This window comes from Neovison vison, chromosome 3 (genome assembly GCF_020171115.1).
Source record: "Neovison vison isolate M4711 chromosome 3, ASM_NN_V1, whole genome shotgun sequence".
Classification (NCBI taxonomy): domain Eukaryota; kingdom Metazoa; phylum Chordata; class Mammalia; order Carnivora; family Mustelidae; genus Neogale; species Neogale vison.
The window spans coordinates 41,698,195-41,708,368 of record NC_058093.1 but is presented as its reverse complement, the minus strand read 5'-3'; positions in this window follow the sequence as shown (position 1 = coordinate 41,708,368).

Sequence of the window (10,174 nt, the reverse complement as noted above, 5' to 3'; positions counted from 1 at the left end):
GACACACACTCCTCCCTTGACTCCCTCCTCCACAGGGGAGGAGGGGACCTAGGCCAGGAAGACAGAGCAGAGCAGAGACCTCTGGGAAGGGGACTGTAGCCATTGATCAGGGACACAGTGTGGGACAAGATGTCGGTCAGAGGCAGGCCAGCCATTGTTACTGACAGGAAGGATGAAGAGGCGACACCAGGTAGATTTACTGCCACCACTGTGTGCTACTGGAAGTGTGGTATCAAGTATGAAATTAATATTTCCATGTAAGGCAATTTGATTAATCAAAATATTGCCTCTGTCTTGCCCGCCCTTTGTACAAAGGGTCAAAATCATGCCTCTGATGACATCACAGACTGGCGGGATCATGAATATTTACAGCTCTGATCCCAAAGACACTTTTTCTACAGGACTTATTCATCAGCACATTGCCACAGAGGTTATTTAAAAAAAAAACCCTAGATATTCTCAGGGTCCAATTTCCATTTGCCCCATGCAACATCTCTGGGTCCAGTAGCTTCTAGCCTCAGAAGTGGCCACCCGACTTGCCCCTATAGTCTCCGGTCATACAGGTGTCCCCGCAGTTCCTTGGGGGCACAAAACAACTTGCATCCCACAACCTGAATACTCTATTCCTTCTAACAAACAGTGATGACATTCCTCTTGCTTTCCCTGAGTCAGCTCCTTCCCATCATCCAGGCATCAGCTTAACTATCACTTCCTCAGAGAGCTTTCCTGAGCACCCCTCCACGTCACCTCTGCTTCCTCCTTTCCGACCAGTTATCATGATGCCTGGTGGTCTTGCTTGCTTGCTTCTTACTGTCCTTCACCTCCAGGAGACTACAGTCTCCATGAGACAGGGAGCGTGCCCTGTCTTGTTTGTTCCACACCACATGTCAGCTAGGAGCCCACGTGGTCTCTCTGAACCTTAATCCGGGTCTTCCCGTTTGGAGCCTACACTAATTTCTGGGGTGCCAAAGGTTCACAAAGCAGTATGCTAAGAGATTTGTAATTCTCTTACTCTTAATCTGGTTTGAACTCAATTCCATTAGAGTCTTCCAGATTTAACTAACGGCACCATCTGGCTCCAAACTCCAAGGTCTCATTAAATGAGCAATACTAATAAAAGTAATTGCAAAAGAATAGAGGAGATTAAGGAGACAACAATAAAATAATGTTGCCAGCACAGGGCTATTGGTTTTGTCTGTAGCTTGCTGGCGCGAGATAGATCATTTAGGGTGTGGGTTCACATGGCTGTAATAAGACACAGGGCATGCAGTTGGTGCTCAAAAGTGATGATCTAAAACTGCGTCATGTCTGGTAAACCTGGAATATATATAAGCCATCTGTTGAAATTCAGACCATAATGATGTTTTTTTGTTTTTTGGTTTTTGTTTTTGGGGGTTTTTTTTGCCTATCTGCCGAAAGGTATATAGCATAAATTCCAACAGTTTTCTGCTATTACAACAAAAATTATTTAGTGAGCTATTAAGTGTGATGTAGCTGTAAGTGAAAAAGGTTGCAAAGTTTTTTTGTTTGTTTGTTTGTTTGTTTTATGCAGCCCCTGGACATTTGTAAAAAATTTATCACAGGAAGCTTAACAAGCAATTGGGAAAAGTTTTAGTAAAGATGGATGGACATCTACATCACGGACTAATAAGATCCATTGCTATCATCTTTATCATTGTTTCTTTCATTTTGGTCATCTCTCTAGTAATATTAAACTTAAGAAAAATCACTAAGTTTAGAGCAAATGTAAACCAAATCTTCATCTGATCCATAAATCACAAATTTTGCCTCCATCTTGCAATCTCATGTAAGAACATGGTTTCTCAACTCCTGAACTCCACTGTCAAGAGGTACCTTGATTACCTATGACCATAACACTTCTGTGTCCTGGAAATGTCAATATTATTGTTGCTTTCATATTTTAGGGGATGATGTGATTACTTGCAAGAAATTCTCAAAGTGTGTTCCCCAGGTCAACTTCTTCAGCACCACCAGGGAACTTCCTAAAAAAGGAAATTCTCAACCCCACCCCCACCCCAGACCTATTATGTCAGAAATTCTAGGGAGAAGACTCAGCTGTCTGTATTTTACACATGCTCTATGTGGTGTGGACACATGCTCAAATATGAGAACTACCATGTAGAGCTACAGGTCTCAGCTGGGGCTGAGTTTGCTCCTCAAGGGCATGTGGCAATGTCCGGAGATACTTTTGGTTGTCAATAACTAGGGCAGAGGACTCTACTGGGCATCTAGTAGCCAGAGATGCTGCTGAACATTCTACAATGAGCAGGACAGACACCACCCTCCCATAACAAAGAGTTATCCAGTCCAAAATGTCTGTCATGCCAACGTTGAGAAACCCTGATGAAAGGAAAGAAACTTTGATCAGCAGCCCTGTATTTTAATTATGGTTTCCTATAAAATTTTCATATATTTTAGTTTTGGTATGATATGTCCTATGAAAGATTTTATTTTTCTTTTAAACCTCACTTGACTTGTTTTTAGTTTTTACTAGCATCAATTTTAGAAAGCCTTCAGATTAAAGTCATAATTATTTACCTATATATTATAATTTCCCATTTTACATTTTAATTATTTAATCCATTTGGAATGAATTTTGATAAAAGCTGTGAAGGAATGATTTAGCAGTTTCTTTTTTTGTATAAAACCTCTCATATTTAGGGTGTACAGTCACTTCTATTTCTTAACCAAACCACAACATATAAGAGGATGTGCTTCACCAAAACAAAGGAATTAGCTAAGTACAAGGAATCAGCTTCAACCTCATGTGACCAGAAATTCAACCCCATATTAAATGATATTTATGTTTATTTTTTACATTAAAAAATTAAGTGTGATGATAGGCAGTCCAGTGCTTGCCTGGAGGTTCCACAATTATTAGGAATCTGGACTCCTTCAGGATATCCTATCATTATGGTCCAAAATGGTGACCAGAGCTCCAGCCATCACATCCTATTCTATGCAGCTTGAAGCAAGAAAGAGAAAGATGAGCCTCTTCTTAACACGCTTTCCAGTGGTCACACACAACATTGCTGCTTACATATCATGGATCAAACACAAGTCACTGGGGATTTACGCTCCACAGCAGAGAGGTGATGAGAACCACCAGGAAGACAATTGTGCAGGAGGCTAGAGGGTCATCCTTGAATAGAGAAAGGATAATATTAATAGAGTCTCTGGTAAAAAATTCTGAGAAGAGATTCAGACCATTCATGTAGACTTTTTTTTTTTTAAGATTTTATTTATTTATTTGAAAGACAGAGATCACAAGTAGTCAGAGAGACAGGCTGAGGGAGAGGAAGGGAAGCAGGCTCCCTGCTGAGAAGAGAGCCCCGATGCGGGGCTCAATCCCATGACCCTGGGATCACAACCTGAGCCGAAGGCAGAGGCCTTAACCCACTGAGCCACCCAGGCGCCCCACTTTGTATAGACTTTGAGTTGTATTTCTGATTGGTACGGAGAAAATTAAGCAAATCTTTTTAAATGATGCATTGCTATTTCCAGGAAAAATAAACATTTGTTCAGGAAAGAACTCAGTTAGGAAAACTTTGGTTACAGTGTGATAACCAACATCAACCTCCAAACCACAGTAGCTTAAAACAATCAAACCTTATCTTTTGCTTATGCTATATGCTCTCTGCCAGTTGAAAAAGGGATGCTCTTCATCACAGTCACAAAAGACCCAGATGGATAGAACAATCATCCTCTAGAACATGGGTTAATTAGCAATGCCCAATACAAAGAGAGCCCTGGAGAATTTCACATCAGCTATTAAATGCTCTGGAGCTTGTTGGCCAGGTCAGTCACATGACCTCCCCTCTATTCAGAAGTCCACCTGAAGGTAGACTCCCAAATAGATGACACAGAGCAACAGTGGCAACGACAAAAGGACATGCTGCGTTGCTGTGAAAAATGCAGAAATAGTCATGATCACATGAGCACTGAAAAGCCATGGTTGGCGGCACCTCTGGGAAATGTTTATTGCATGGAGGTGTGGGTGGGAAGGGGACATTAAAAAAAGGAATCCTCATCTTCCACAGTAGGAAGTCCCAGGAATCGAAAAATCTACAAATAGCAGGACAACCCTATCATTTAGAAATATACACGTAAGAAAGCAGAACAAACAGGCAAAAGACTTTCAAGGGTTTGTCGCCATTCCTTGTTAGGTACAGACTGTTAGTTTTCACTCTAAGCCTCATGGCACTTTTTGGCTTTTTAAAATATGTCAAATATTATTTTGGAAGGGAAAGAAATTAAATTTCAAATTTCAAGAGTGGGAGGAAATGCCTCAAATATTTGATAGCAATCGTCTCTTTATCTGCTGAATGCACAATACCACATGTCATCCTCTCACGAAAAAAGCGAGGAACACAATGAGATGCCTTATTGGTGTCTTTGCCCCTCCACTCCGTGTGCTCAGACCTGGAACAAATCCTGTGTCTGTTTCCATTTCCACAAGCAGCAAATAAGCACCATTTAAGAGCAAAGCAAACTACAGAACTCAATAACCCCCAAAGGAAGGATAATTTGCAGACTTTTATACTTCCAGTCACCATGTCTAATCCTGCGCTAACCCCTTGTGAGCCCAACAGCGTTTCTAAGAGACAGGAATCCAGAGAATTCTAAAACAACACTCTGTCCTTTTAAAAATGTAAATCAGCGGACATGTTTGCAGGCTCCATCTCTGAATGCCCTCCAAGGATTTATCGAAAAGCTTCCCTGATGCTTCCAAAATCTTGGGATTGCTTTGTGCCTTTCTGCAATTAATAAAAGATAGTAAATATATTTTCCTACCTGTAAGATGTGGCTATTTTCAGAACAATCGTTACCCCCAAGCATATGCTTGTTTGAAGAACATGGGGAGCGGGAGCTCGTTGGGAACCAGCATGGCTCTGTCCTCCTGCAGGCTTCTGGAAGGGCAGCCAGCCCCTGGGGGCTGAGGTTTTTACAGCTCTTTTCATTGACTCGCATGGATGTAAATAATGATGAGAGTCTGGCATCTTCTGGCCAGATGCCTTGCACTGCCCTGTCTTCCTTCGGATGACTGTGATAAAGGTGATGGGGGAGAAGACCAAGGTAAAGGAACAAAGGATCTATAAATCCACCTCAAGCTTGAGGCTTCTCAAGCCTCACCTCTTGCAGCCTAATCCTATTATGCCAGTTGGAAATGGAGAATTACCTCTAGTTCCCTGCAGGATTCTCTTTCTCGTTGCTGCTCCCTCCTCCCAGCCCAGGCAGATGGAGATCCTGGGCCAAGCAGGGAGAAGGTCATGTTCTCAAAGAGGCAAAAACAAAGTCATGAATAATTTTCAAAGTGTTCCCTGATTTTGACGCAGTCGCTTGGATGTTTGCCATGTGCCAGGACCCTGCTGAGTACTCACATCCCACAAACACCCCCTGAGGGATACTGATTCCACCCCCTTTGGGCAGACAAGATGACGGGGCCTAGATGGTAGGATTAATGGTAGAGTTCAGTGTGTTGTCTTGCTGTCTTCTGGCAGGTACACTTTTCATGGCCCTGGGGGTGATAAAGACTCTCCCCAGGGACACCATTGGAGGCTTAAAGCCATCTATTGGTAGAGGCACAGCCTGGTTAGTCAAGGCTCAACAGGAATTGTTGGGACTTCCTTCTTCCTTTGACCGAAACCTTCTTCTTGACCTTCTTCCTGGCCAAGCACTTGCCCCACAAAACTCAGCTGAGACCCCAGCTGCCTGCACGGTTCACTGTGATTCCTTCTTGCTGCTCTGCCCACCCATGTGGGCCCTGCAGTGGGTGCCCAGGACCTCCTCTGTTATCATGCTTTTCAAATCCCATTAGAAACTTGAATTCTCGGGGCACCTGGGTGGCTCAGTGGGTTAAGCCACTGCCTTCGGCTCGGGTCATGATCTCAGGGTCCTGGGATCAAGTCCCGCATTGGGCTCTCTGCTCAGCAGGGAGCCTGCTTCCTCCTCTCTCTCTGCCTGCCTCTCTACCTACTTGTGATCTCTCTCTGTCAAATAAATAAATAAAATCTTTAAAAAAAAAAAAAAAGAAACTTGAATTCTCTCTTCTGTCTCATTAGAGTGTGAGTCCTTTGAAGGAAGCAATTGTGTCATTTATTTCAAATAATTTATTTATTTTATTTTATTTATTTATTTGACAGAGAGAGATCACAAGTAGGCAGAGAGGCAGGCGGCGGGGGGCGCTGGGCAGGAGGAAGTGGTCTCCCTGCTGAGCAGAGAGCCGGATGTGGGACTCGATCCCAGGACCCCAAGATCACGACCTGAGCCGAAGGTAGAGGCTTAACCCACTGAGCCACCCAGGCGCCCCTATGTCAAATAATTTAAAAAGTGATTGTAGAATGAATGAGGGCACGAATGAATGCATGCATGCATGAGCTCAGACAAGGAAGCCAGAGTTTCAGAACCTGCTCCATCTCACATAACTAGTTACACGGGAACAGATATAAAAGTTATGTCTCCTAACTTCTGAACCAGGCCCTTTCCCACCATCCTTTCCAGAACACGCAACGTTTTCCCTCTTTAGAAATCCCTGCTATGATTTTGCAAACACTGTGCAAGAAACTAGCTTACCCACTTGAAAGGGAATAGAGCAGAGATGAAAGAATTCGGAGGGGGAAAAAAACTACACATCAGAAGAAGAAAAAAGAGAACATACAACTATGAGAGGAAAGAAGAGACTTGGTCACTAAAGCCTACACTTCGGTCAGCAGTGATCCTGGGATGTGGTTTGTCTCTTGGAAGCCCAAAAAGGGCCTGGGCTCATGATGTTCTCATGCTTCGTTTTCCCACATCTTGACACCAAAGTCCAAGAAACATGCAGAATGAATAAAATAGTCTAATTTATATCAAGAACTGTGAAAGGTCTGACTGAGATTTCACCCAGTCTGGGATGGGCATGGAAGCTGGAAGAAGACCCAACACTCCCGTGTCCGAGATGACGGGCAGCCTGTCAGGGACAGCAGCAGTCAGGGGACCCGCATGGTTCGTGTTGGTTACCTGAGCTCCGGGTCCATCTGGGCGATGAAGAAGAGCCAGACTCTACCCACATATACAACCAACCATGCTGTAGGATTCCTGTTCTAGAGAACCCAGATCTTTCCTAGCAGACAGTAGGGTGCCGGCCCTTTCTCCCAGAGGAAGACGTTATCTTCTTATCAGAAAGTTAGCGCACCTGTCCTTGGTCTTGAAGAGAGACCTTGTCTCAATCTTTCAAGGCTGTTCATCATATGAAAACCCTGAAACAAATTGTCCACAACAAAGGCAGATGTGCAGAGACATAGGAAACCAGCGACGAGTGCCTCCCAGGAAGCACCTGACCTAGGCATTCACTCACCGACTGAACATTCACCAACAGTCATATGCCAGGCACTGCACGGCTCACTGGTTATACATTGGGAAGCAAACCTGACATAGTTCCTGACCTTGGGGGGCTTACACTGTGGTGGGTGGGGAGATAAGTATTCATCCAAGATCCCGTAAGTACACACAAAATGACTGTAGTGACGAAGAACGTCGGATGAGGCTTGGGGGCACCTAGCAGCAGAGCATGGCGTCCTCTGAACAAGTGTCACCAGAGAGTCTGAGCTTTGGATGAGGAATGAAGGCTGAGCTGGAACCGATGAGGCAAGGAAGAGAGAGTCCTAGGCAGAAGGTGTAGAATGAGCGCACACCCAGCAGCAGAGAACAGGTCACCTCTGAGTAGGGAAATCACATGGCTTCCCCACCACAGGCCCATTGCCCCAGACCCCCTGTTCATAGCAACCACTGCCCCTTTCTGGAGTGCCCTGTGAGGAACTGAGGGGGCAGAGCTCAGGGAGGGGGAGCATGAGTCAGACGAGGCTAGAAAGGTAAATAGTACCAGAGCATGAAGCGTCTCAAAGTCATTATCCTCAGAGCATCAAGAAGCTGCTTAAGAGCTTTAAACGGGAGTGTCACATGATCAGGTTTTCCCATTGAGGAGGGCTCTTTGACCCAGCTGTGGAGTCTAGAGGAAGTGCATAATGCATAGTGAACAGGGAGGGTTAGAGTCAATTGCTGGGGTTGGGATGGGGCTAGTAGCAGTGGAGAAGGAGAGAGTGGTTAGATTTCAGAGACATTTGGGGTACCACTGCCAGGGTATGAAGTGAGAGGAGAGAGGGCACCCAGGAGGACCCCAGGATTTCCACCTGACATGGCTGGTGGAAACACTGGACAGTGTGAGCAGAGAGGCAGCGAGGCCATTGGATAAGCAGACATGGATCCTAGGTGGGAGACCTGGGCTGGACGTGACAAATCCAGAACCTGACACCGTGTAGACAGTAACTGAAATTGTGGAGCATGAACGAGAGGCCCCAGAGTGGCACGAGGAGAAAGCCCAAGACAGAGCTGTAAGAATGTCATCATTGATAGACAAGGAGCATAGAAGGAGTTCCAAAGGCAGCTGGGAATGTGCCATCAGAGGTGTGAAGAAAACTCACAGACTGTGGTTTCCAGAAAGCCAAGAGAAGAGGAGAAAAAGGAAGACGGAAACCATCACCAGGGTCAAATCTGCTGAGATTCAAGGTAAGAGGACTGAGAAACGCTGTGGGGTGTGAAGGCGCTGGACTCACTGGTGATCTTGGGAAGAGGTGTTCTGTGGAGAAGGAGAGCTGACGCGTGAGTGGGAGAGAAGGAAATGGAGGCCATGAGTACGGGACGTCTGTGACAACCCAGACCATGAAAGAAAGGGACAGAAAGGCCGATGGAAAGATGGGGGAGCAGAGGCTTAGCGGTTTGAGCAGATGGAAATACTTCCAATGAGAGACAGTCCCTTGAGAAGGAAAGAGGTTAAATGAAAGTGGGGAGCTGTGGTCCACATTTAACCTGAGGTGCACAGAGGGGAGTGAAGGAGGACTGACTTGGAGAAGATGAAGGACAGGGCCTGTGTGGCAGTGGGGAAGAGGAGAACACCCTGGGTCTGGGTTTAGGGAGGTCTCTAAATCTGGAGGAGGAAGATTGAGTGAGAACCCATGGGGATGGGGGAGTAGGTGCAAGGCTGTCTGCCAAGAAGGAGATGGAGGCAGGGGAGCCAGAGGCTAGTGAGGATGGTGGAGGTCTGACATGGCCACTGCAGAGAGAGGGGGGCAAGGGAAACAAGGAGGGTCAGACAGAGTGTGTGTGTGCCTGTACACACACACACACATGAACGTGCAGTCACACGCAGGACATGACCCAGTCTCCCCATGCCATAAATTGTCTCTCGAATCCAGCCAGCCAGACCCCCTTCCTCCTGCCCACTCGCCAGCCTGGTGTCTGTTCCCAAACTATCCCTCACCAGGATCATCCCCACAATACGTGGTGGCCTGAGGAACCCAGCAAGACCGTCTACTCCCCAGAGGGCTGGGGAAGCCGGCCAGGGGGAGAGAAACTGCGAACGCTCAGCACTTCACGTCTGCGCTTTATCCCTGACCCATCTCCAGAAATGAATTCAAAGCAACCCAAAGGCCCGAAAGGAGGCGGCCATGAGTGTTCTGACCCAAGCCGTTTCCATTATCGATTATCCGGGGAGGGGCAGATCCCAACGGTTTCAAAGAGCAGGGAGTCCAGGTCATGCATGGTTCAGCTCAGCCCTTCCTTCTCCTACCACCTCAGCCTCGGGCTGAGTGAAATACGGGAGGATTAACCCAGGCACAGTGGACCCAGAGGCAGGCAGCGCGTGCTCCATGCAAGTGAATTTATCTTCCTTTCTCCGAGCCTAAAAAAAATGCTCAGTCCCAGTCAGGTGCTTTTCATTCTGGAAACGAAAGCCTCCTCTCGTTTTAATAGGGGCAGAAACGGTGTCCCTTACTTACAGAAGGATTTGAAGAGGAAAGCTCACAAAGAAGGGACTTAAATCCAGAATTCTGCAGCTGGACCACAGAGTGCTGTCAGGAGTGGGAGGAAATTGTTCTCCTGACCTGGAAACAACCCTCACTCGGAATGAGTTTCCTGCTTCCTGACGCTCCAAGGACAGCAGGGCTCAGAGCCTGGGGCTTCCAAGGGTTAGGGGGCTGGTGGGTAGAGAGTTAGGTGTTCTGCAGGGTGCAGAAGATGCTGATGGTGTCAGCTCTGGGCTGTCCCTGGGGAGGGAGCGGGCAGAGAAATCTGCAGGGAAAGCGGTGGGGGGGGGGGTTTGCAGAACCTGCCCCAGGGT